At 39.8% G+C, this 24,968-nt stretch overlaps 2 long non-coding RNA genes and 3 other non-coding genes across 6 annotated transcripts; 4 read left to right on the forward strand and 1 right to left on the reverse strand.

Annotated features, from left to right (window-relative positions):
* Positions 1–8,542: 8,542 nt before the first annotated feature.
* LOC137161435 (uncharacterized) lies at positions 8,543–10,345 on the reverse strand. The gene is made up of 3 exons (XR_010922069.1): positions 10,130–10,345; positions 9,911–10,047; positions 8,543–9,750 (listed from the first exon to the last, which is right to left on the reverse strand). It is a non-coding gene; the product is annotated as an uncharacterized lncRNA (long non-coding RNA).
* A 244-nt stretch (positions 10,346–10,589) lies between these two features.
* LOC137161456 (uncharacterized) lies at positions 10,590–23,287 on the forward strand. Of its 2 annotated transcripts, XR_010922078.1 has the most exons (7): positions 10,590–10,635; positions 13,376–13,431; positions 14,789–14,864; positions 15,562–15,658; positions 17,523–17,552; positions 18,522–18,561; positions 20,988–23,287. It is a non-coding gene; the product is annotated as an uncharacterized lncRNA (long non-coding RNA). The 2 variants fall into 2 exon arrangements; XR_010922077.1 differs by lacking the exon at positions 15,562–15,658.
* On the forward strand, positions 16,239–16,308 carry LOC137161473 (small nucleolar RNA SNORD50). The gene has a single exon (XR_010922085.1). It is a non-coding gene; the product is annotated as a small nucleolar RNA SNORD50 (small nucleolar RNA).
* LOC137161472 (small nucleolar RNA SNORD50) lies at positions 17,595–17,663 on the forward strand. The gene has a single exon (XR_010922084.1). It is a non-coding gene; the product is annotated as a small nucleolar RNA SNORD50 (small nucleolar RNA).
* On the forward strand, positions 18,943–19,016 carry LOC137161474 (small nucleolar RNA SNORD50). The gene has a single exon (XR_010922086.1). It is a non-coding gene; the product is annotated as a small nucleolar RNA SNORD50 (small nucleolar RNA).
* Positions 23,288–24,968: the final 1,681 nt, after the last annotated feature.

A 24,968-nucleotide genomic window follows, 5' to 3' on the forward strand; every position in this document is an offset into this window, starting at 1 on the left:
TTTAGTATTTTTACTGTTGGTTTTTATTAATAGCCTTTTTAGAGATGCATTTGAAGATCCATATTTTATTGAGACTGGATGTTTTAATATGAATTTATCTACTGGTTTTAATATTACGGATAATAAGCAGAATACTAGTTCACAGAAGGATGGGCTATTTTAGCTAGAGTATCCCTTGAAGTGCTATAATTGTCCAATATGTCCTTAGGTTTTAGCAACCTTTGGTAAATGGGCTAAGCACATTAATGTGGTTCATAAGAGTTTGGCTATTAGAGTCATATGCAAAAAATGTGGCAAATATTCCCATTTTCAGAATATTGCTTGCCACTACCCCACTACTCTGTGTGTCCAGAGAGGTGGCCAGCTCAGAGATGGGTTACAGCTTTACAGCTGTTTACTTTGTGGGTCTGCCTTCCACACTAGATCAGGGTTGAATCAACATACTAGGCAAGGCATCCAGTAACTATAAATGAACAAAGGAAGGAAACTAAGGTTGTGGGTAAGCCTATTCACTCTCACGTATGGACAGAACAAGAGATTGATATCCTTCTTCAGCTAGAGAGTAAATATGCTAGAAAAAAGGAATATTAATAAATGTAATGAAAGCAAATTACATACTAAAACTAATAAATTGCAGATAAGAGAAGGGATTTGGCTAAAAAGAGAATTAGGGAAGACATGGCAACTAGCATTTTAAGTAGGGAGGGATCTAATGGTGGTATATTAGAAGTAACACCCTGTAGGGAAAAGATACAAACTCTGAAGGATCATCCAGTAGTTGATAGAGTATCTACATTTTGCAGACAAGGGAGAAATGTTGAGCAAATTTTAAAGAGTTTAGATGAAAGAGAACAGCAATTAAGTCAGTTTCAAACTGCTTCTATTGGATGGGGTATAATTGAGAAATTATGTAAATTATTGATAGATACTGATGCAGGTAGAGTGAGGAACAGAAGTAGATAATGAGAATAGGATGAGAAGTAGAGGGAGTAAAGATAGAAAGAATCAGTCTGTATAAGTAAGAAGATATGCCACAAAAAAGGCCCAATAAAAATTTTATCAATTTTTGTTTGATAAAGATGAGGAAAGATTGGCATGGATAATTATGGGAGAATAAAGTCAAGTGTAATAGCCCCCTGATTGAGCTTGAGCAGTATTATGTGGCTATACTAGATAAGGTTGGCCATGGCAGTACAGCCAGATGGCCTCCAGTAGAGAAGTGGGCTGATAATACTTTATTAATAGGTCTAATATCTATGGTTGAAATTAGGGGGGCATTGTGAGCCATTTGAAGAACCAGTGCTCTGAGTCCTGATAGAGTAACCATTAATAATATTTGGGACCTTCTTAATTTGGACTCTCTCATTATCACAAAAAATGTTAATATTTGGTTTTTAAATATGCAAATCCCAGATTATTTTAAGGAAAATAGAACTATTTTAATCCCAAAAGTCCAAGATCCAGTAGAATTAGCTAAATTCTCTTCTTGGAGACCTTTGACTATTGGATCAGTATGGATTAGAATACATATAAAAATTTTAGCTAAGTGATTCACCAGTGCAGTTAAGATATGTAATAGACAATACAGTTTTATCTCTGCTCCTGGATCTGAGGAGAATATTTCTATTTTAGATAATTTGATTAAGGGAGCAAAGAGAAATGGGGATGAAATTGCTATTGTATTTGTTGATATGACTAAAGCATATGATTCTATTGGCTATAGACACATTATACATGGCTTTAAAAGATTTGGGATTAGTTAACAGTTCATTAAAATTATTAAGAATTTGTATACTAATAGTGTAACAAAAGTATCGGTGGGTGATGAGTGTACAGGGTCCAATTTAATATGTTGTGGAGTTAAACAAGGGGATCCCTTATCTCCTATTTTATTTAATATTGCTATAGATCCCCTTTTAATTGAGTTAGAATATGAAGGGTCTGGTTTTATGTTTCAGGAAAATAAAATTACAACACTGGCCTTTGCTGACAATGTGGCAGTTTTAAGTAGTTCTTATCAGGGGATGGTTAATAATCTTGAGATTTTAAATCAATTTTGTATGACTACTAGCTTGTGGGCTAATGTTAGGAAGACTAAAGGGTTTCATAGTTTACCAAAACACAAGACTTTTGTGGTTAAACCAAAGGAAAATTGGAAGTTAGGAAGTGAGGTCATTGACTATGTACAACCAGGTCAAGTTGAAAGATACTTGGGGACAAGAATCAACCCTTGGATTAGGATGGAGGATATAACCCTAGGAGTCAAGTTGACAGAATGGTGCGATAGTCTTTGTAGAATCACCCTCAAACCAGCCCCAAAATTGGTGATTTTAAAAATATATATTTTATCTAGACTATTTTATCATTTTCTTTTAATTGAGCCCCCTTTTGTATTTTAAGTGAATTGGATATCCATTTTGGTGAGGAAGCTTATTAAGAATATGTCACAGCTTCCGCAGTATACAACGGATGGGTTGTTTTATGTTAGAGTTAGAGATAGAGGGTTAACAATAACAAAATGTAGTGTACAAATTCCAAATATGCTAATTTAAAAGTGGAGGAGACATATAGTATCAAGAGATAATTGGCTAGACTTGTCCTTTATTTATGCTGGAGAAAATCTGGTGGATAAGATTGTAGTTTATAGTGCTGTTACCCCTAATCCCAAGACATGGAGGAATGAAGAATTTTCTAGGTGGAATGGTTTGAAGTGTCAGGGAGGGTGTATTATTTTAAGAATATTATTAGTAATTCATTTTTAAAGCGATCTTGTTTAGCCAAATCTTCTTTTATCATTGCACTACAAATGAGAGTGAATGTATATCCCACAAGGGGAGACCTTAGCTGGAGGGAGAGAGAAGATTAATGCATTGTGTAGGTGGGGTGGTAAGGTTAGAGAAACCATTCCATATATATCTGGGCAATGCCTTAATACCAAAGAAGCCTGTATTAAAAGACATAATAGAATATTGAAAGCTTTACTTGATAAAGCAACTAAATTAGGTTGAAGGGCAATAATGGAGCCACATCTTAGGAACAGAGAAGGGAATTTACAGAAACCAGATGTTATTTTCATAAAAGATGGTATTGCTGCTGTAGTAGATGCCACAGTTTGCTCAGAAGACAATTCTGACAGTTTGGAGGGGGCCCACAGGGACAAGGTGGAGTACTACTCCAAGCTGGAAGAAGAGATTAAGAGGAGCTCTGAAGGTAAGAGCATACACTTCTTTGGTACATAATTGGAGCATGTGGTAAATGTAGTGAAGGTAATGATGAATTATTAACACTCCTGGGAATGGAGAGATGCAAGCATTTTAAAGAAAATCTATGTAGGCTTGCAATGTACGCCACTGCCGATATGCTGGCCTTGTTCAATGACAAGTAGCGATCCCGGAACCCCATTTGATATATCCTACTAATAGCTATTATATCTTCTCCATATCTTAATTTTATCAATGGGACATTAGTTGTCTGTAATACTGTCTCCATTGGCTACTATTTTACCTGTCCTCTGAAATATGTATTTATTAAAATTTTAAAACCAATATATATTAGTTACATTTAATATCCTATTTTAAATTTTGTTTATCGGACTTGGATGCAGACTGGCCGCATACAGTAACCAGGAAAGGGCAGGTAGTCATGCCTGTACAAATATAGCCCTGGAATCCTTAAAGGAATGAAGGGTTTCATCAGTCTTGTCCAAAAACAGGGTTCAGCCATCAAAAGGCAAGTCCTCCATTACTTGCTGTGAGAACAGAGTGATTCCCGAGTTTTGGAGCCAGGAAGCTCTCCTCAGAGTGATCACGGAGAACATCACATCATCAAGGGCAGATTGTAGTCATGTCTTGGCCACCAAGCAGCCCTTGGTGACAAACAGCTGAAACTGGTCCTCAAACTTGGCCATAGATGACCAATTGAGAAATTCATATTTGGACAGCAAAGCTTGCTGGTTTGAGATCCTCATTTGTAATGACAATGAGATTATATATATATTTCTACACAAAAGGTCCAGCTGCTTTGAGTCTCTGTCCTTGGGGGTGGGACTTGAACCTTTCAGGCTCTGTCATTCACTGCTGTGACCACCAGGGAGTCAGGGTCAGATGGGAATAGAACTGCTCACATCCCTGAACAGGCACAAAATAGCACTTCTTCAAGCACTTAGCCACCGGTGGCACCAAGGCCAGTGTACTCCAAAGAGCTCTTGCTGGTTTGAGGAGCGCCTTATTAATTGGGAGGGCCACCCTCCCAGGAACAGAGGGCTGGAAAATGTCCACAAGTTTACGGGTATTCTCCTGGAGAAACTCTGCTTAATTACTGAGGGATGAGACTACCCAGCATTAAAGTCCTGGTATGCATTAAAGTCCTCTGGGATGGAAGGGGAGGATATACCAGGCAGCCCAGCATCATCCAGGGACTAGCATCAGGCTCTTGGCTGAGCCACAATCAGGTCCTGCTCCTGGGATAGTATCTCCGGACAGGGAAACTCTGGGAAGGGGAACCATGGGCACCTGGGCTTGTGGGTATGCTGCAGCCACCAATGTCACATGGGCAAATGACCTTACCTTTGACTTGAACAATGAACAAGACCTCTGGGAAGGAGGAAATTCCCACTGAACCCAAGAAGTCACTGGTATGGGTAAGGCATTGGTGGGCAGTAGGTGCCAGGACAGGGGCCTCCATCCCGGCCTCGGGGCACATGTCAACTCTGGTAGCCCTGTTGGATCAATTCCAGTGAAGTGGAGCAGGAGGACGAGGACCCCGATTCTGAAGCAAAGGTGCCCCAGGAATTCGGAGATATAGGAAGAGCAACTCCAGAGCGAGCCAACAGGCGATCCGACTCATCTGTGGCCTAGAACAAGGTTGGAATTGGTGCTCCCAATGGAACCAGTACTGCTGGTGCCAAATATGTTGGTGCCACAGGCAAGGTCACTCCCAGAGTGCCCGAGTGCCTCAACGTCGAAGGTGGCGACAACTGCCACGGAAGCATCTGCTGCGTTGATTGTGTTGGTGCCAAGAAAGGCCCTGGAACCAAAGACCTCTGTACCAGCTCTGGTGCCATGTCCATCCCAACCAACAGGAGGGGAGCTCCGGGTGCAATGCCAAGAGGCCCATGGTTTTGGCAGCATTCTCCAACTGGGAGGGCCATCGCAGGTGCCAGCCTTGCAAAGTCTTGCACCAATGACGAGGATGGGACCAAAAGGCAGAATAGATCTGCTGCAGCCAGACATCAGACAACTTCAGTACCAGCATTGCTTCAGCTGGTACCAGGCTCATGATGGCTGGAGGCCAGAACCAGAGTTGACGATACAGGGTTTCTGTACTGAGGGAGGGTCAGAGGTAACCATGCCATCCCACATGCCAGAGCCGGTCCCGAACTATTCCATGCTTTTCTGAGGGGATGCAGAAGAGCCACCACAGGACCTAGTGCACTCATGACTGGTCTTATGAGACCTCTTCTTTGGCACCAGCCCTGGAATGAGAGGCAGCAGTACTTTCCAAGACTGAGGGCGACCTGTGGCCTGAGGAAGGTCTCGGCACTGGGTTAGGCGCATGGCCTGTTCAAGCAGGTGCTGTTGAGGCAAAGGTCCTGACTCCTCTTTTTGAATGATCTACCAATCAAACAGTGTTCTTTAAGGTGGGCTTCGTCAAGGCAGAGCAAGTACCATGTATGGGGGTCACTGTTGGGAATCAACACTTTACCCAAAGCCCCTGCCTAGCCCTTGCACCCTCAGCCCACAACTTTCTGGATGAACGTCTATCCTGCACAGTGGTAGTGTCTCCAGAGCCCAGCCACAGTAACGCTGAAGTGTAAGAGAAAGTAAGAGGTAAGTCATGTAAAAAGTGCCACCATGGCTAAATAACAAAGTAAAAGAAGCAATTAGAGGCAAAAAAGCATCCTTTAAAAACTGGAAGTTAAATCTTATTGAGAAAAATAGAAAGAAGCATAAACTCTGGCAAGTGAAATGTAAAAATATGACTAGAAAGACCAAAAAAGAATTTGAAGAACAGATGGTCAAAGACTCAAAAAGTAACAGCAAACTTTTTTTAAAGTACAACAGAAGCAGGAAGCCTGCTAAATGACCTGTGGGGCCATTGGACAACCGAGATACTAAAGGAGCACTCAAGGAAGATGAGGCCATTGCAGAGAAACTAAATGAATTCTTTGCATCTGTCTTCACGGCTGAGGATGGGAGGGAGAGTCCTAAACCTGAGCCATTTTTTTTTAGGTGACAAATCTGAGGAACTGTCCCAGATTAAGGTGTCATTAGAGAAGGTTTTAGAACAAATTGATAAATTAAGCAGTAATTGATCACCAGGACCAGATGATATTCACCTATGAGTTTTGAAGGAACTCAAATGTGAAATTGCAGAACTACTAACTGTGGTATGTAACCTATCATTCAAATCAGCTTCTGTACCATATGACTGAAGGATAGCTAATGTGACATCAATTTGTTTTAAAAGGGTCCAGAGGCAATCCCAGCAATTACAGAATGGTAAGCCTAACATCAGTACCAGGCAAATTGGTTGAAACTATAGTAAACAACAGAATTATCAGACACATAGATGAACAAAATTTGTTGGAAAAGAGTCAACATGGTTTTTGTAAAAGGAAATCATGCCTCACCAATCTATAAGAATTCTTTGAGGCAGTCAACAAGCGTGTGAACAAGGATGATACAGTGGATATAGTTTCCATAGACTTTCAGAAAGCCTTTGACAAAGTCCCTCACCAAAGGCTCTTTAGCAAAGTAAGCTGTCATGGGATAAGAGGGAAGTCCTCTTATGGATCAGTAATTGGTTAAAAGATAGGAAACAAAGGGTAGGAATAAACGGTCAGTTTTCAGAATGGAGAGAGGTAAATAGGGGTGTCCCCCCAGGATCTGAACTGGGTCCAGTACTATTCAACATATTTATAATTGATCTGGAAAAAGGGGTAAATGGTGAGGTGGCAAAATCTGCAGATGATAGAAAACTACTTGATAGTTAAGTCCAAAGTAGACTGCAAAGTTACAAAGGGATCTCATAAATCTGGGTGACTGAGCAACAAAATGGCAGATGAAATTCAATGTTGATAAATGCAAAGAAATGCACATTGGAAAACATAATCCCAACTATACAAATAAAATGATGGGGTCTAAATTAGCTATTACCACGCAAGAAAGATGTTGGAGTCACTATGGATAGTTCTCTGAAAACATCCACTCAATATGCAGCAGCAGTCAAAAAAGCAAACAGAATATTGGGAATCATTAGGAATGAGATAATACGACAGAAAATATCATATTGCCTCTTTATAAATCTTCATATGTCCACATTCTGAATACTGTGTGCAGTTCTGGTCACCCGATCTCAAAAGATGTAGTGGAATTGGAAAAAGCAACAAAAATGATTAGGGGTATGGAACAGCTTCCGTATGAGGATAGATTAATAAGACTGGGACTTTTCAACTTGGAAAAGAGATGGCTAAGGACGGATAGATAGAGGTCTATAAAATCATGACTGGTATGGAGAAAGTAAATAAGGAAGTGTTATTTACTCCTTCTCCTAACACAAGAACTAGGGGTCACCAAATGAAGTTAATAGACTATACGTTTAAAACAAACAAAAGGAAGTATTTCTTCACAAAATACACCATCAACCTGTGCAACTCTTTGCCAGAGGATGTTGTGAAGGCCAAGACGATAACAGGGTTCAAAAAAGAATTAGATAAGTTCATGGAGGATAGGTGTCCATCAAGGGCTATTAGCTAGGATGGAGGGGGGAGAAAAACCATGCTCTGACATGACCCTAGCCTGTGTTTGCCAGAAGCTGGGAATGGATGAAAGGGGATGGATCACTTGATGATTACGTTCTATTCATTCCCTCTGAAGCACCTGGCATTGGTCACTGTCGGAAGACAGGATACTGGGCTAGATGGACCATTGATCTGACCCACTAAGGCCATTCTTATGTTCTTAGGAAGTAGCAGTGGCAGCCATGTAAGGACTGGGGGCTGCCAAAGTCCCAGGAGCAGCCCTGAGCCACTCAGTATCTGAGCCATGATCTTACTGCACTGGGGGCGGGAAGAGGATTGAGGGGGGATCAGGAGTGCTTCCTCAGAAGCCCAGATGGGGGTCGCTTCCTGCTTCTTGGAGTACCTGTTGATGGATGCCCCCTCCCCAAGGCAGCCCCTCCAGCCTCATCCCCCATCCTCAGAAATCTGCTATGCTAGGCTGTGGTCTAGTTTGCCTGTAGCTAGAGCAGCTCCTGACAGGCAGGTATCAACACCCTCTAGGATAACAATACTTAACTGGGAAGCACTGTGAACATTTTGGACATATAACTAATAAAGAGATCTATAAAGGTTAGAAATATATAAATATATATTCAGCAAATAAAGAGAGATTCACTTTAGGAAAATGCAAGTTAATACATCTGGATAATAATAATATGAAAACAGATATTCAGTGGGTGGATCAAACCTGCAAAGTAGCCTTCCAGCAGTGAATGCGGGTGGTGGGGGGGATGACAAGGGAAGAAATTAGACAAAGTTAGTAGCGTAGTATGGCAGCAAAAAATGTAAAAAGTCAATATGATTTCATGCTGAATAAAAAGAGACCATGTTCTGGAGTAACAAGTTATATCCTCTGTATATGGCTCAGTTGAGACAACACCTCAAATATTTCTTATTGCTTTAGTGCCAGGTGCTGAAAGGATTAATATGTGAAAAATGAATAAAATAATGAGTACTTTATAGCCTGACAAAGTGATTAAAGGGATGTGTTAACCATTTTACAAGTATATGAAAAATGTAAACACCAGGCATGGAGAACAATAATTTAGGATGGTGTAAGAAGGTAATAACAAAGGTAATAGATTCAAATAAAGAAAAGGGATTTTACAGCATCAGGAAAAGTGCTTTGATAGAGATTGTGGCTCTATTGCATTGATGAACATTTACACAAATAGGCCCACTGTCTTCAATGGGATTACTTCTGTGGATATATGGTCATCCACGTAAGAGTTGAATGATCTAGTCCTGAAATATTATAGTGACTGTTGCTTTAAATAACACTAACATAGGAAAAAGTTCTCTGACAGTGCAATTTATTAGACTGCTGAGTAGCCTCCCATATGAATTAGTGAAAGACCCATCACTTGGGATATTTTAAAATAAATTAGAAAAGGTACTGAAAATAAGAATACAAAATTTCATAATCCTGAAGTAATAAATTCCATTCCAGCAAAGTTAGATAATGAAATCCTTATTTCAGCACCTAAATAAGTGATCTGCAATTTCAAAACTCCCACTAAAGACGATGGATGTCTATTTTTAGGTGTACACATTTTATATTTTTGGTCTTAGTGATATTTATTTAGGGGGATGATCCTCCCTTTGGCCAATTGGCATTTATATGCTTATCTCTGTTAGTACATAAAATATAAAAAAACCAGCATTATAATAAAGAGCCTTTGAAGATCACCTTAAAACTCTAATGCCTCCATAAAGTGGACAGAATACACCATTCATAGATATATTCACTATTTCAAAAGAAACCCAGCCACATAGCTCAGTGTTTTCATACCTACTTTGAAAAATATACAAGAAACATTCTTCCAGGACCAGTAGGGAAATTACTGAAAATACATCTTAAACCTATTTTCATTAACATTGTTTCGTTTCGTAACAACTTCTTAACAATGCTACAGGATGGTCCACATTACTCCAGTCAAACACAGCCCATGTTCACCATCTCTCTGTACCTGCAAGAGAAAGGCCAAGTTGATCAGCAAGAAAATGTGTTCATCCACCAATCACAGGTAATATGATCACACTTTCTTAATTCTGAAGCTCTGTAAAAACATTGACAAAGTAGGGGCAACTACCAGCTATAGCAGTTTAGGCAGCCAAAGTGACCCTCACCTTCTGATCATTTCATGCCATATACTGTGCCTTTTTCCCCCATCATATATTAAAAAAATCAGAACATCCAGCTGTTGAGAAACACTTTATCTTCTTTCATCACTTCGGCTGCTACAGTTGAAAACGCTGCCATAACCCTGGCAAACACCATTGCAAGATGATTATTAATTAGACACTGCACAAAGCTTCTGTTTAATAAGAAATTCTTCTCCTGCATACTTTAACTTTGAGATCCACGAGGAGGGTGAAGGCAGAGAATAGCTTTTATTAGCCCAACTGCTGCGGGTGGGAAGGACAGGCTTTGGAGCATCACAGAGCTCTTCACGGGGGCTACAGACTGACCCCAGGTGCCCAAGCTCTGGGCTAGGTTGGGTTGGCTAACCACTAGCACTACCAACCCTCCCTGGCGGCTAGTGCCGCCGTGCACCTGCCGGCTCTCTCTTTTCTGACTGAGCCCCCGCCGCCCGAATCCTCCCGCCGCTATGACTCGCCCTGGAAGCGAGGGGCGGCGCGTGGCCGCGGACGCAGGATGAGGTAATCGGTGCTCCAACCCCCCAGCATAAAACTCCTCCCCCGCGCGCTCCCCTCTGCCCAATGGGCGGGGAGGGGAGGAGTCGGCCTCGCTCTGGTTTAGGCAGCGGCCATATAAGGGTCTCTGAAGACCATTCCCTCCTTTTCTGCGGAGGAGAGAGAGACAGATTAGGAGCTGGTGTGTCAGGTTTTTGGTGAGTCCGCGCTATTCCACGCTGTTGAGGGAGGGGCTGAGCTGGTCGTGGCGCTCGGGGGACCTCGATTTAGAGGTAGCGTCCCCATTTCTGGCTCATGGAAATGCTACGGATTCCGCCCCTCCCCTCCCCCCCGCCCGGCTGAGCTGCGTTTGTCCGTGGGGTGGCGGGGCGGTCTGGTCAGCGTAGGCCTGCCGCACCTGCAGAGGCCGTGTTGAGTGACTCAAGGCGGCGGCTGGATAAGGGCCGCCGCGGGAACTACAAGTCCCAACATGCACCGCTCCTCCGCGCCGCCGCCTGCGCGTGGCGCAGTGCATGCTGGGATCGGTGGTCGGTTGAGCCGTGCGGGCTGGGATCAGTAGCTCGCGGCGAGGCAGCGCCTTGGATCGTGATTGGGTGCGGCGGGGCTGAGCCGCGTGAGGTTTAGAGCTTCTTGTGGCAGCGCCGCGCTCCGCCTTCTGGCTTGGCCCGAAGGGAGCGCGAAATAAACGTGGCCCGCGCAGCCATCTGCTCTTGGGCAGTGTTCGAAAGTGCCTCCCCCTTTTTCCTGGTGAGGCTCGTACCTCTAATGTCTGGCCTGTTTCCAGCGATATTGAGCAGTTAGTGTTCTGAGCAGAACATGGGGTCCCATTTTATACTAATCCTGCGTGGGCATGTAAAACTGATCTGTTACTGCTCAACTTTAGTGTGTGTGGAGATCATCCGTCTAAGCTCCAGCCCTTTCCTACCAATGTAATATGGCACTAGCAGGTGCGTGTGCCGTTCACTTGCTTTAACCACGTACATGTGTTGCTATAGAGCTATTAAGTTGAAAATGTATTGGGGTAAAAATTAACAAGTATCTCTGAATGGAACTCTAGGAGAAAACCATTAAGGAAATTGCAAAATGTAGCAGACAGTAGCACTGAAGATTGAAAGTTATGCACTGAGGCATTCCTGATTGAAGGAATCCATTTTAATGTGCTATTTCATGGATCCTCATGCCTGTAAATAAATGATACACATTGATAGCTTTAATTCCTAACCCTTATGGTTGTTGAGGTATTTCATGTTGAAAGCCCCTTCTAATGCAACTATACAATCATGATGCCCACCCAGTGTCATTTAGTGGCTGATGCTTGGATTACTATATCTAAACCAGGGCTGTTTGCAAATTGAAGTTAGCTGGAAATGTTAGTTTGGAAATATTAAAAATTAATCTTTAATGCCAGGGATTTCAGACTGCTGTTGAGATGAGCTACATGTATTGGAGTTTGTCAAACTTTGTGCTCTTTTTCCAACTCTGGTATCCTCTTGCTCACTTGAATTGGGCTATTTCTCTTGTATATGGAACTGTGTTGTGAGCTGTGACACAAAAACAGGGCTCTCAACTGTAGTGCTTTATGCATACATTCTAGCTGGTTCTCTGGGACTCTACATAATAGTTTTCAGGAGGAGAGGGAGGCAAAGCAGCTGAAAGCCTAGAGTTCAGCAGCTGAGGATTCCTGGGCTTCTGAAAGACAATATGGGGTCCTGCAGCAGTAGCCTTGAGAGAGGAAGAGTTAAACAAGCAATAAGTGGGAGGTGGTTGCATTGATTTGGGAGAGTAGGGTGGACAGTATCACAAGTGTGTGTGGACTGCTTTGATTGATGTAGCTTGGGTGTGAACACCAAATGACCAAAATGTGAAGCTGTTGGTGTTTATAAAAGTTTTATAAACTTGTTTTGAATTAAGATTCTTCACTGTATAAATAAACTGTAGCTGGATACATCCAACAATTAATCTGTGAGATTGCTGATCTTTTCTGAGATAATTATGTTCCTGCTATGTAAATAGGTTGTACACTTGCAATAATTTGTGTGAAAAAATCAAAATGTGGAATACTGTGTGTGTCGCACATTTGTGTGTCCTGGCAACTGGGAGATTGAGTCTATCTACCTTTCAATATTTCAAACAGCCTTGAGTTTGCCAAGAGCAGGAGCCAAGGTAGAAGTACAAAGTTAACAAATGTTTTACATAATCAATAACAGTTTGTTACCATTAGGTGACTCCTGCTTAAAGGGACATATCAACTTTAAAATAACATTCATTGGCCACTTTAGTTAACACCACTGCTCTTACTTGTGACTGTTAAGATTATGATATCTGACAGATTTATTTTTTCATATTTTGGCCTTTATTTGGCTGTGTTTTATGTATAATCAGTTGCCATGTTTGTGCTGGTCTTTTACACAGCAACAGAACATTTGGTAAATCTGCAAAAATTAGCACGGGGACTAAAGACTAGCTATATTACCTGAAGTTACTTTTAACACTTTTTTTAACTGGCTGGATTTCAAGTAGATAGTGTCTATTTAAGTTTTGATATTTAACATGTAAAGGCTAAAATATATTTGGACCCATTACAAATGCATAAAGGACCAGCTAACTTTTTTCTGAGCAATAATTGTGAACCGAAGAAATTAGTCCCTGAATAATTAAACTTTTTTCAGATTCAACCAAATCAGCATCTTAGGAAGCTTATGCTTTTTTCTAGATGGGAAACTTCTGCATTTTGATAGTAAACTGAAAGGAAAAGGCACTTGCTAATGCCATTGGCTTAGTCCTTTATTTTGCTGAGTAGGCTAAGACCACAGTAGTCCTGCCAAAATAACTTTTTACTCTAGTGGCTAAGAGTTGCAGTTTTTACATTTCCTTGATGGCTACGAGTTATTCATGATACACATTTTTTATAACTAGCTCTGTCACAATTTGTTCTAGGAACTATGGAGATGCACTTTATGGTGATATCGTGGCAGTTGTGGAGAGAAATTAAGGTATGGCTCTGAAATTTTTTAATTTGTTTGGCCTAGTAATGGCACTGCATTTTGGGAGTTAATCAAGATTTGAATGCTTCGAAGTGCACCAGTTTCCTGAAGATATGAAGAGTGCTCTATCTATTTGAAAGTAATTCCCTCTTAGAGTACATGCCAGTCAACTACTTTGTGACTGTATTACTGGGTAGAGCTGAAAGGAAGACAGCTACACTAAATTAAAGTTAGTGGAGTCATGCTGCATAATCTTCTTGTATTTGTTTCAGTTCTCTAGCACTTTACTGCTTCTGCTTGATTGTCCACAGTAGATGCAGGCACTTTGTCTGGTGCTTTTTGTCTTTTGCTATCACCAGCGCCATATATTCTGGAACACCTGTTTGTCCTGGCACTACATTATTCTACTTGGTTTTGGACCTGTTCCACACCTAAAACTTAGGTTGATTTAGCTAGATTGCTCAGGGCTATGAAAAATGTCATGCCCTGTGCAATGTAGTTATTTATGTCAACCTAGGCCTGACTGTAGACCCTGTTAGGTTGACAGAAGAATTCTTGCATTGACCTAGTTACTGCCTTTTGGGGTGGTGGACTTACTACAATGACAGAAGGCACTTTTACATTGCTGTAGTAAGTGTCTATGCTACAGAGATGTAGCTGCAGCTGTGCTGCTGTTGTGTTAGACATACTTTTAGGGATAGTATGTGAATTTGCTGTATAGTGTAAGCAAGTTAGCTGTCTGTCTGCAGTAATTAAGACCTCAATCCTCCAAGTATATAAGCTTGTGTATAGCTTTACATACATGGCTAGTCCTATTGAGTTATTTGTGTGCACAATTGTTTGCAGGATTGGGGCTTAAGTGTCTTGGAAAGTCTTGGATTTTCAGAAGTCCTCTGACTTCATATAGGTAGTTAATACTTCAGGTTGGCATAGTATACAATGTTGATTTTGAGTATCTAGTGATTAAATGTAAACTTTTTATTTAAATCATTCCCTGCAATAAAATTAAGTTTGAGATGGGGAGTATTAATTTGTGTGTAGCTTTATTGTGAATATTGCTGTTTCCTTTCTTAAAATAGTCTGCTTTTCCTTTGTAAATCAGAGTGCAGAAACTGAGTTATCAGTATGTGATTAACTATAATGAAGCTCACTAGTAGTGGTTTACTCTGACAACAATCAGCCGAACCTTTGTGACTGATCTTGATTATAAAGGGGAACATCTTATTCTTGCACACTGATATTCATGATGCGATGTATTTTAGTGTTGAACCACAACAGACAGTATAAGTATTCTCATGTTTATAAAACTTGAGTTTGTGCTATTGTACTCTGAAATCTGACCTTTTCTGCTTAACTTTAACTCCAGCCCTTCATGAAAACATCAACAGATCTAGAAGACTATGATGTTCAATTGCGGATGTTCCTGAATATTAAAGACAGAAGTACGTTGTGAATGGTGAAGTGGAAGAATAAATATTAAGATGGGAATAAATGGATTGGCAAAAATCTAGACATGGATTGATTAATTCAAATAAATGCACATTTAGCTTAAATAGCTGAGGCAAAATTACAGCTTTCAGTCCTGCAAGGTATAACATGTTCTATCTTGACATTGTGAACAGTTGGGAGAGTCATAGAAGTAGATATGGTATAGTAGTTCTTTGGACTGTTTAAGACCCATACTGTGGAAAATAGTACACCACATCTATTTGTGGATTGGCTGCACTAGGCTTTACAACCATGTTAATTCATTGTCGATTAGCTTAGTTACTTCAAGATAGAAGTTTAGTGTAGACAAACTCTTAAGAGAAGGTGAGAACAAAGCTGACCTGCTAAAAGGTTTTTGTTGGTGGTGAAAATGAACATGTCTAGTGGTATGCAGTTTTAATAATTATGCACATTTGTATGCAAATTAACTGTGGTTTGCAGGCTCTGGGCAAGTGGCCATAGTGGCCCTGAGTGGTGCAAAATTTGGACTAATTTGTAATAGCTTTTATGCTTGTTAACGAAATCTAGTATTTTCCTGTCCTGAAAATGCTTGAGGGAAAGTAACTTATTTTGTTAGGTCACTTTCAACATGCTGTATTCTGCAATATTTATTAGTAAAATTTAAAATGGTTACCTTATTCTTATTTCTAGTGTGACTTATTAGCAAGTATTCCGTGGATAAGGAATGAGTAACTGACAGCGCAGTTGGGTTATAAAACTACCTGCAACTCTAGTACTGCTAAAACAGGTATTAACTAAAAACAATTGACAAATACTTTTCTGATATTTTGACACAATACAATATACTAATCTTTAAAGCACAAATAATACTTCTAAAATATTGTAGTTTGGGACATAGCTAAGATGCTCTAGCTTTATCAATTGAACCTTGAAGTACTTTCAGATGAACTGCCTTTACATTCTTGCCTCTTCTATGAAAGGAGAAATGATTTTGATATTTCTAGCTCATTTAAGCATTCCCAATCTCTTTTTTTAAGATCAAGATAAGACGTAATAGGGACAGATCTGTTGAGTGCTTTGCTTTGTCAGGGCAAAAATAGTTTACTGATACTTGATTTTTTTGTATTTAAAGTCAGCTTCTTTTCTCCAACACATTACCTGTGTGGAACAGACTCTATTGTACCTATAAGTTGCAGTGGTTTGTCTTGATAAAGGTATCTGGCCTAACTGGATAAAGAGCACGGTTCAAGGCATACAACTTGTTTATAAACTTCATTCTAGGAATGTATATACATTGAGTTGTAGTTCTCATGTTTGTTTTGGTATACTGTTCCAGTATATCAAGATGTCTACTTTTTAAAGTGGTCCATCAGTGATGAAACTATCCCGAACCTGACTTGCTGATGAGAAATTTTATACGGATCTGGCTTCTGAGATGAGACCACCATAGGTAAACAGTTAACCTGGCTACACCACTGTTCTATGTGGTGCACTACTTAGATACTTTTTTAAGTGTTAGACATTAAAAATATTTACTGTTATCAACTAATGTTTACGTAAACTGTCATTTCTTTATGCTGTACTAGCTGTATATGCAGTCATGTAGGTTCACACTTGGGACTGTGCTGTACTTAGTGTGGTGCATTGCTGTCTGGAAACTTATCCCAGAATTCATGGCAGAGCTTCTTAGTTTTCTGCATTGTGGACACTTTGCTCAGGATTCTTTTGGCAAGTCTGGGGAATTGTAGGATGGGTCAAATCCCATAATTCCCAGAGCACTCCTATTACTGAGTAGACACAAGGCTGGGATTTTCAAAAGAAGGGATGAGTTAATTATCTGGTATTTAAGAATTTAGTAGTAGATCTTCTCTGCTTAGTCAGGAGGTTTGAAAATTTGGTAGGATGCAGGACTGCAGACAAATAGATCCTTTTCTGTGGACTTAGGAGTGGAGCATCTGCATGTTTGTTACAGACATGCTTTAGGAATAAGCTATTTTATATATATTCAGTGTTTAGCAATCAGCATTGTATTTAGCATTGAACCAGATCAGGAGGAAAAGCCCTATGACAGACAGCCTGCATAGAGGCCAAAAGCATGGGCAGACCCTTAGGGACAAGACCAAATTGACTAGGCCCTATAATACAACTGCTGAGACCCTTGTGTTGGCATTCATGCTTTGTCCCACTTCCAGGAGCACATCAACAGAATTCTAAAGCGAACATTCATAAATACAAATTTGATATCTGAGTTCTGACTTGGTGCAATCCAGTACTGCACCTATAATATTTCTTCCTTTCCATTTTTGATGAGATGGTTTTTAATTAAAGGGCAAATTCTGTCCCAAGACATAATTATCAGTGAAAGTAGGATGGGGGTGTCTGAGTGGTGGGCATAGGGGCAAGATGTTAAAATGTGGCATGATACCCATGATTTGGCCCCAAGTGTTTACACATGAAGTACTTACATAATCCTAATTTTCTGTGCAGCCAACTCATGTGTAAGGTGTTGAAGTACATCTAGACAGATGGGAGACCAGTAGGAAATGCGCTGAGGGTGGGACATGGTTGCTGTAGGGAAATGCTTCTTAAAAATAATATAAACTGTTTGTATTCCATTTCACCAAACTACTGTGCAATTTGTCTTGTTGCAGAGCTCTCTGAAGGCTGACTCAATATTAAAGGTATGTATTATAATGTTGATGTAATACGAGTGATTCTGGTCTGATCAATGATGATACTATCCCGAACCTGATTCCTTGATGAAAAACTCATACGGATCTGGCTTCTGAGATTAGACAACCATAATTCATATTGCTTTTTCTAAACACGAGAATGATGTGAAAGTAGTATTTCAAACAAGTAGATTGCTTACTTGGTAGACTTCATGTATTGACTGAAATTGCCTATTGTATTCTAACTTAAGGATTTCCACAAGGCATGATTATTTTTCTAAAACTGCACTTTGTTATTCCCCATTTCAGTCTGATTTCTGAACATGCGGTGATGCATGGACTGTTGCATGATCAGTGGCTCATTTGATGTACTTAAATGGTATTTAGTTTGTGTGCTTACCTTGTTTTCTAATAGGATATAATTGACTGATCATGAAGTACTTGATATTTCAGTCTAGGATGTGGCCACTTTGGTTTCCATTTCTCTTGCAATGATAAAGATTAAAATGCTTTGAATACCTGGCCAGTGCAGTAAAAGTGGCCTTGATGTAAGCCTTCAGTTTAGTGATACCTGCTGGCTTTTGGACCACTTGGGATTTTTGTTTATTATAAATTGAGAATTTCTTTTCAGAGTTACCTCCAGTTCTAATCTCTGAAGGACAGGAAAGCAGGAATTTTAGTAGATTCTGATGACTTGATCACATTTATTTACTTGTTAACTACCCAACCTTACAAGGATACTGAGTTGTGTATGAGAAAGAAAAGCAGATGTTTTAGGGTAATATGAAAAATGTGTGATTGTTATACTTTCAACTCCACAGAATTTGCAGGATGGTTCTATTGATGCAGTATATATTTAATACTACATCATATTGAAGTCTTAATATGAAAGGATGAATAGATGGAACATTTCCTTGCCTAATATAAGAAAATTAAAAGTGAATGCTTGCTTTACTAATTGAATCTTTTTCTGAACAGTGAAATGGTGGAAAATGTAGGAGCAGATGCACTTACTCAGGTATGTACTTAAAGAAAATGCACCTTTTACTGTTGAAAAAGTGTGAACTGTTCCTGTATTTAACTTTGGCTTTCTCACATTGCAGATATCTATTTAATATTGGCATAACTTGGTCAGGTGGCTGATCTCAATTTGTCCTCAGTTAGAAGGACATCCCTCCTTTTCCCATGGCCCTTTATGTCAGTAACCTTAGTTAGCCTTGGAATTAATCAACATTGTTCCTTTCTAATCTGTAGGAGTCACTATGAAATGTCAGTGTGCCATATTTGTATGGGCTGAGCATATTGCTTTTACTATTTTTTTAATGTAAATTTACAAACCAAAGAACTTATACAAAGTATTACACTTCAATTCACATTTGAAGTGTAATTTATTGGGTCTTACCTATGATGATTCTATTCTGAACCTGAATTTTTTGTTGAAAAAACTCCAATATGGATCTGTTCCAGAGGGGTAGCCGTGTTAGTCTGTATACAGCAAAAAAACAAGTTCTATAACATTTTAAAGACTAACAAATTTAATTTCTGCAGGCATAAGCTTTCGTGGGCTGTAACCCACAGCCCACAAAAGCTTATGCCTACAGAAATTAAATTTTAGTCTTTAAATGTGGATCTGGTTTCTGAAAGATCTAAATTTAAATTTTTCTGTTGGATAAATCTACCAACTATTTAACTTTAAAGGCATAAGTTCAGGTGGAGCAGCTTCATTTGCTTCAGAACAAAATGTAAAAGTCAACATTTTTCCTTTGTGGATTCAGTTCCTTATATAAAAAGGAGCCATTTTAGCTTGTTTTTCTCTTGTTTAGTGATGAGGTGCAATTTTTGTATCACCTGACAAGTGTGGAAGGTATGACTGGAAAGAAGTCTGACCCTTGAAGATACTCATACCAAGATTTAACAGCAAAAAAATTAATTTGATTCATGCTTCTGAAATAGCTTGTGGAATTGTTTGGTGGTAATTCTGAAACTTCACATGGAGCAGAACCAGTCAGTCTCAGCTGATTTAAAACAGTGAGCAGTCATGTGTTGTGGAAATCTGAAGGTCTTGTCAAAAGTGAAGACCTAACTCTCTCTAGTAAAAATCAAAACGATCTTATAAAAAGGAAACTGCAGGTGGAATCAAAGAAGAAAAAAGTTCAGTTTTGCTACATCAGTCAGATTTAAAATCTGTTTAGACATGACTTCTCTCAGGAGATTGTGGCTGAAGGGAAATAGAGCATACTTTTAAAACAACTAAAAGTTTAGCATAAAAATTAAAGTTATTTTCCACTGTTTACTAAGTAGGGGAGCCTCCCCTGATAAAGAAAATGTTAAGAGCAATAAGTTTTAGGTGGGGGCACGGGGGGGGAATTTCCAGTGCCTAGCCAGTTTCTTGTAAAGGAAATAAAACTGAAATAAAGCACAACTTTCTATTACTGGAAAAAAGCTTGTGCCCTTAACAGAAATAAAATAATAAATAGGTAATGGAAATCACAGGCACCTCATGTAGAGAGATGGAAAGAGTACCAATTGATACAGAAAATCATAGTAATGAGGCTTCCCTTGAGTACAATATCATGCAGGAGGTGAGAAAGGAAATAGATCAGGTGATGGTATCAATCAGTGAAAACTCTGAGGAAACAAAAATCAGACATTTTGTAAGAAAGCAAAATTCAAGACTCATGGTCATGAGAAAAAAACTAGGCTTAAAGCATGGCCTGGGTTCTGTGTACACTGATGGAGACAAAGAAAGTAAGTCAATGATTCATAAAAACCAACAGCATGAGAAAATCAATGTCATTGGTGTTTGAATTTTTTTCTTAGTCAAGAAAGACTCTAGCAGTGCTCTCTGCTCTTTGAGGAAAAGAGGTCAATAACACACGAGAACTTCTGCTTTAAGAAGCCACTTGAAAAATAAGCATGCTGTAATGGGGGAGAAGCATCTTTGCTGCATTCAGTAGATAAGCCCTCATGCAGCGGAGAAAGATAGAGGAGAGGTCAAACACCTGGTAAATTGGGTCCACAAATACTCCTGTGAGTGGCATAACATCCTGTATACAAAAGCAAACTATCCCTCAAATAACACAACCTACACTTAAAGAAACATTTCAAAGTACATCAAAATACAGGAAAAACCATTCTACAATCTGCATGCTTAATACAAAACTAGCAAAATGCTAGCAGTGGATCTGTAGCCCTTTTTCATTTGTAGAGGCAGCACTTTTTTGGGAACTAATGGAATATGCCATTCCCAAGTAGCAAATACCTAGCAAAGCCTACTTTGCAGTCAAGGCTATGCCACAGTTGTACAAAACTGTCTTCACTTCTGATAGATTGCATAGCCTCACTGCCTTGGCTGTTGCTATCTGACCACTGAAATATGAACTAGGGGTCAGGTCATGGACTATGTGTATATCCTCCGCTCATTGGGTATCTCTTCCTTTTCAGTTACCTGTGGAAGGAAGTAGCCAGACACTTTGGCCACAGACTACTGCCTGCCAGCAAGCAACCCTTTGTGATTTTTGAGAAAATCCTACAATCCACTATGTATTGTGGAAACTGCAGAATATTACTGCAGAATGGCTTTTCCCTTGCTCACTTTTAGTGGGGTTTTACTTCTGATTATGGAACTCATGTGGTCGGTGCTACCAAGGAGGGGGGATACTTCCATCTGCCATGCTTTGTACACATTGTTGATGCAATAGTCCATTCTTTTCTGACCAAAGATGAGGATATGAAAAATGTGCTGGCGATTGTATGTCAAGTCTGCGGTCACTTCAACCATTCATTTACAGCTGCTTGTACTTTACATGAACTGCAAAGGCAAAATAGCCTTCCCTTGACCGACTCAAACATGATGTGCCAGACAGCTGGAATTCCACACTATGCTTGAGCAGCTATTGGAACAATACAAAGCCATTAGTAACTCTTCACACTTCTGAAGCACTGCAGGGAGCAAATCTGTATCTAACTCCTGCACAGTGGCATTTTATGAAAAGTCTAGTAGTATTCAGAGACCTTTTGATGAAGCTTCTCAACTGGTGAGCCAAAAAGTCTTAGCCAAGTAAATCTGCTCATTTGCTTCATAAAAGAAAAAATGCCATGTGCAAGAAGAGTTTAGAGAACTGGATGATACTGGAGTAATGTATTTGGTAAATAGTAGGTTAGCCATTCTGAAAGATCTATATACAATTTACATTAGGGAATCTGAGCTGTACATTCTTGATACATTTTTAGATCCATGGTTTAAAGATGCATTACCTGTTTTTTCTCCCGTGGGTGATTCTAATACAGCAACCTCTCAAATAAGGTTGCTAAATGTATTTCCACTAAACTTGGAACATTGTGCAGGAGGTCAGATTAGATGATCATAATGCACCCTTCTGACCTTACAGTCTGAGAACTGGTGAGAAGAAGCTCCCCTGGCATCAAGATTAAATAGAGTTGGGGTGAAAGGGAAAGATTTCAACATTCCAAAGCTGAGATCTTTTTGTATACTCAGTCCCTCACATGCATCACACGCCACACATTACAGACTGTCACTCTGTGATTTGCTCCCTGACCTAGGTTTGATGAAATTAGCAGAAAAGGGTACCATGCCAGAAGAGGATGAAGTACCTTAGCTGCAAACCTTCCAGTGTGAATTCTCAGTGTACTTTTAGTGCTGCAGAAGCTATTAATTATGGAAGAACTAATGAAAAGAAGTTAACAATCATAAAAATGAAGAAACTTTTTATCACTGGACTACACCTTAGAAGATGAGCTGGATGATGGGACTAGTGAAAAGGAAGGAGAAGATAATGCAGAAGGCTATTTTTGTCACTACTTTTAAGACTGGGAAGAAGTTCATGCTGCCTCTAGTCTTTTGGTGGAAATTACATATACCAACGTAGTTCAGAGGATCTTTCTCAACTTTTTTAGTGTTTGGTTTTTCTATAGTATTCATTACTTTGTGTATGGCACAGGGGCATGGTGACATTTTATGTAAACAAATGCAATAAAATGCATCATGGCAGAGTTGTTAATGTACAACACAAACAATGCAGTTAAGCTGGATTTTATAAAATTGCTTTGCTGTTTAACAAGATGGGAGAACTGTGAAAGTTACTCAGTTTTGTAAATGAAGCATTAAAACATTTGAAACGTATGCATCATGCGAAACTTTATGCTGACGTCTTGTACTAATATTCATTAGATTTTAACTTAAATATACCATACAGAAGTGTGGTCCAAGCATGGAAATTAGATGTTAAAACTGCATTACTCAAAGTTCTATTATACTTTGGCCTCTAATAAATTTGGGAATAAATGGTGTGGCTTCTCAGATGAATTTTTGCCTTAATTTAAATTACACTAAGGGGGGTAGGGAGAAAGTGTGTACATTCACAACCAAAAGCTGGAGGAAAGGTACTGCATAAATTTCTTAGCACCACTTACTTTTTGTGGGGTGTGGAAGAGGACTGCACCCCTTTCATGAAGGGCCATTCTGCTAGCGGTAGGCTAGAAAGGACTTGAGTGTGACTAGTAAATGTTGATAAATATTGGTTTCACTCACAATATTTCATGGATAATCAATTACAGGTAAGCAGTGTTTTATTAATATTGCTTCTGAAACAAGTTTGATTTAAGGATATTTGTTTTGTATATTTTGACATGTGATTGTAAAACAATTGGTGTTTTAATGGTTATAAACCCCTTCACGTCTTGGGTCTCAGTATCCACTATCATTAAATAAGTGTTGGACCCTGTGTGTAATCCTTTGTACAATTGAACTTAAACTGATGAGAATGGGAGTCACCAAAGTCTGTATGCTGAGCAGTTCCCTCCCTGAGGTAGAGCTGGGGCCATGCTGATAAAGAATGTGTTCCACAGTGAGGAACCCCTACTCCCTTTATTGCAAATAATGTTAGGCAACTGCAAAGACAGGAAAAGTGGAGCTCATCCATTTTAGCCTGCTGATTAGAGCATTTCTCTAGGACTGGGGTAAGGGGAGACCTAGGTTCAGTTCCACCCTCTGTGATGGGCAGAGAGGATTTGAACAGGGATCTACATATCACAGGAGAGTGCCTGAACCAGTGAAGTGGGAGTTACTCTGAGCAAGGTCTCCTGCCGGTTGTACTGTTAAAGCTCTTCAGCGCTATATCAGTAGTCATTGGATAACAGAGACTTGACTCTTGCCTCATCCCTCGTGTGTGGGGTCCAAACTCACATTGGTGGAAGTGCCTTTTCCCTTATCCCCACTCTGCATAGCAGTGGGGTTTAGGCCAGAGATGTGTTCGCACTGCTAGAGTAAGGCTGCAGGCCATACACTCAATGTCAGAAAATTAGATGGCTAAGAAACTTCTCCAGTGCAAATTCAGTTGTCAAGTGAGTTTAGGCAGTAGTGATTTTGTGGATTCCAGGGGTGCTTAAATTGGGTTTATTAACCTTACTACTTTTGGGGATTTGGTCTTTTGGGCCTAGCACAAAGCTTGATTAGGGGATTTTATGTTGAGAAAAGTTTACCTCAGCCACTAACCAGTAAAGTGATGCATTCCCAGGGTGGAGGTGGAAACTCAGAAATGAGTTTTGTAGTCTGAACAGAAATAACACTAATGAGAAGAAGCATATGGAAATGAGACAATTGCATCAAATGTCAAGGTACTTTGTTTTCTCAAGTGGTCCATGGTAGATTGCCCACAGAAACTATTCTATTATTTAATCCAGAGGTTTTTGAACCTTGGGGCCAGGACCAAAATCATTTTCACCTTCTCACCTTAGAAAAAAGTAATTTGGCAGAAACTGAGTCCTAGAGTGGGAAAGGCATCCGCAGGCAGGGGTGAGGACTGAATTTCATTTACAGTACTGGAATATAAATGAGTTATATTCCCTTTAATTCAAAGCAGAGCCTCTGTTGATGTTAGTGGGAGGTTAGACCTTTATATAGTAACTAAGCTTAGTTATCCTTACCTGTACTTTATTGCTGTATTCAATATTATATAGAACATACTTTTAGATTTAGAACAAGTACTCTTTCTCTACCATTTGTTTCTCTTCCTTTCCACTCTGTTGCCCCTCCCCTCTGCATTTTGTTCCATTCCCATCCCCTAAAATTATCAGCAATTAAATATTACATTAAAGTGTCATCAGTGGGCTTTTCACTTTATAGCTCAGTTAGACTAAATGGAGCACAGACTCCATGCTTCTGAAGGTATGCTGTATGTCTAAACTACAAATCTTATGTCAGTGTGTGGGGGTACATATGCTGTATGGCCCCTAACCTGGGCATAAATGGAAGTTTAGATGATGAGGCACTGCTTAGGTGAGTAAAGATGCACCTGAATGCTGTGGGTATATATCTTACATAGCTCACTACACCCCCAACCAGTACCTCCCCTGCCATTGTTAGCAGTGTAGTAGCCTACTGCCAGAGCCTTTTTCTGTTACAGT

The sequence above is a fragment of the Emydura macquarii genome, unplaced genomic scaffold, assembly GCF_026122565.2.
Source record: "Emydura macquarii macquarii isolate MOO-44397 ecotype Brisbane River unplaced genomic scaffold, CSIRO-AGI_Emac_v2 contig_2297, whole genome shotgun sequence".
Taxonomy (NCBI): domain Eukaryota; kingdom Metazoa; phylum Chordata; order Testudines; family Chelidae; genus Emydura; species Emydura macquarii.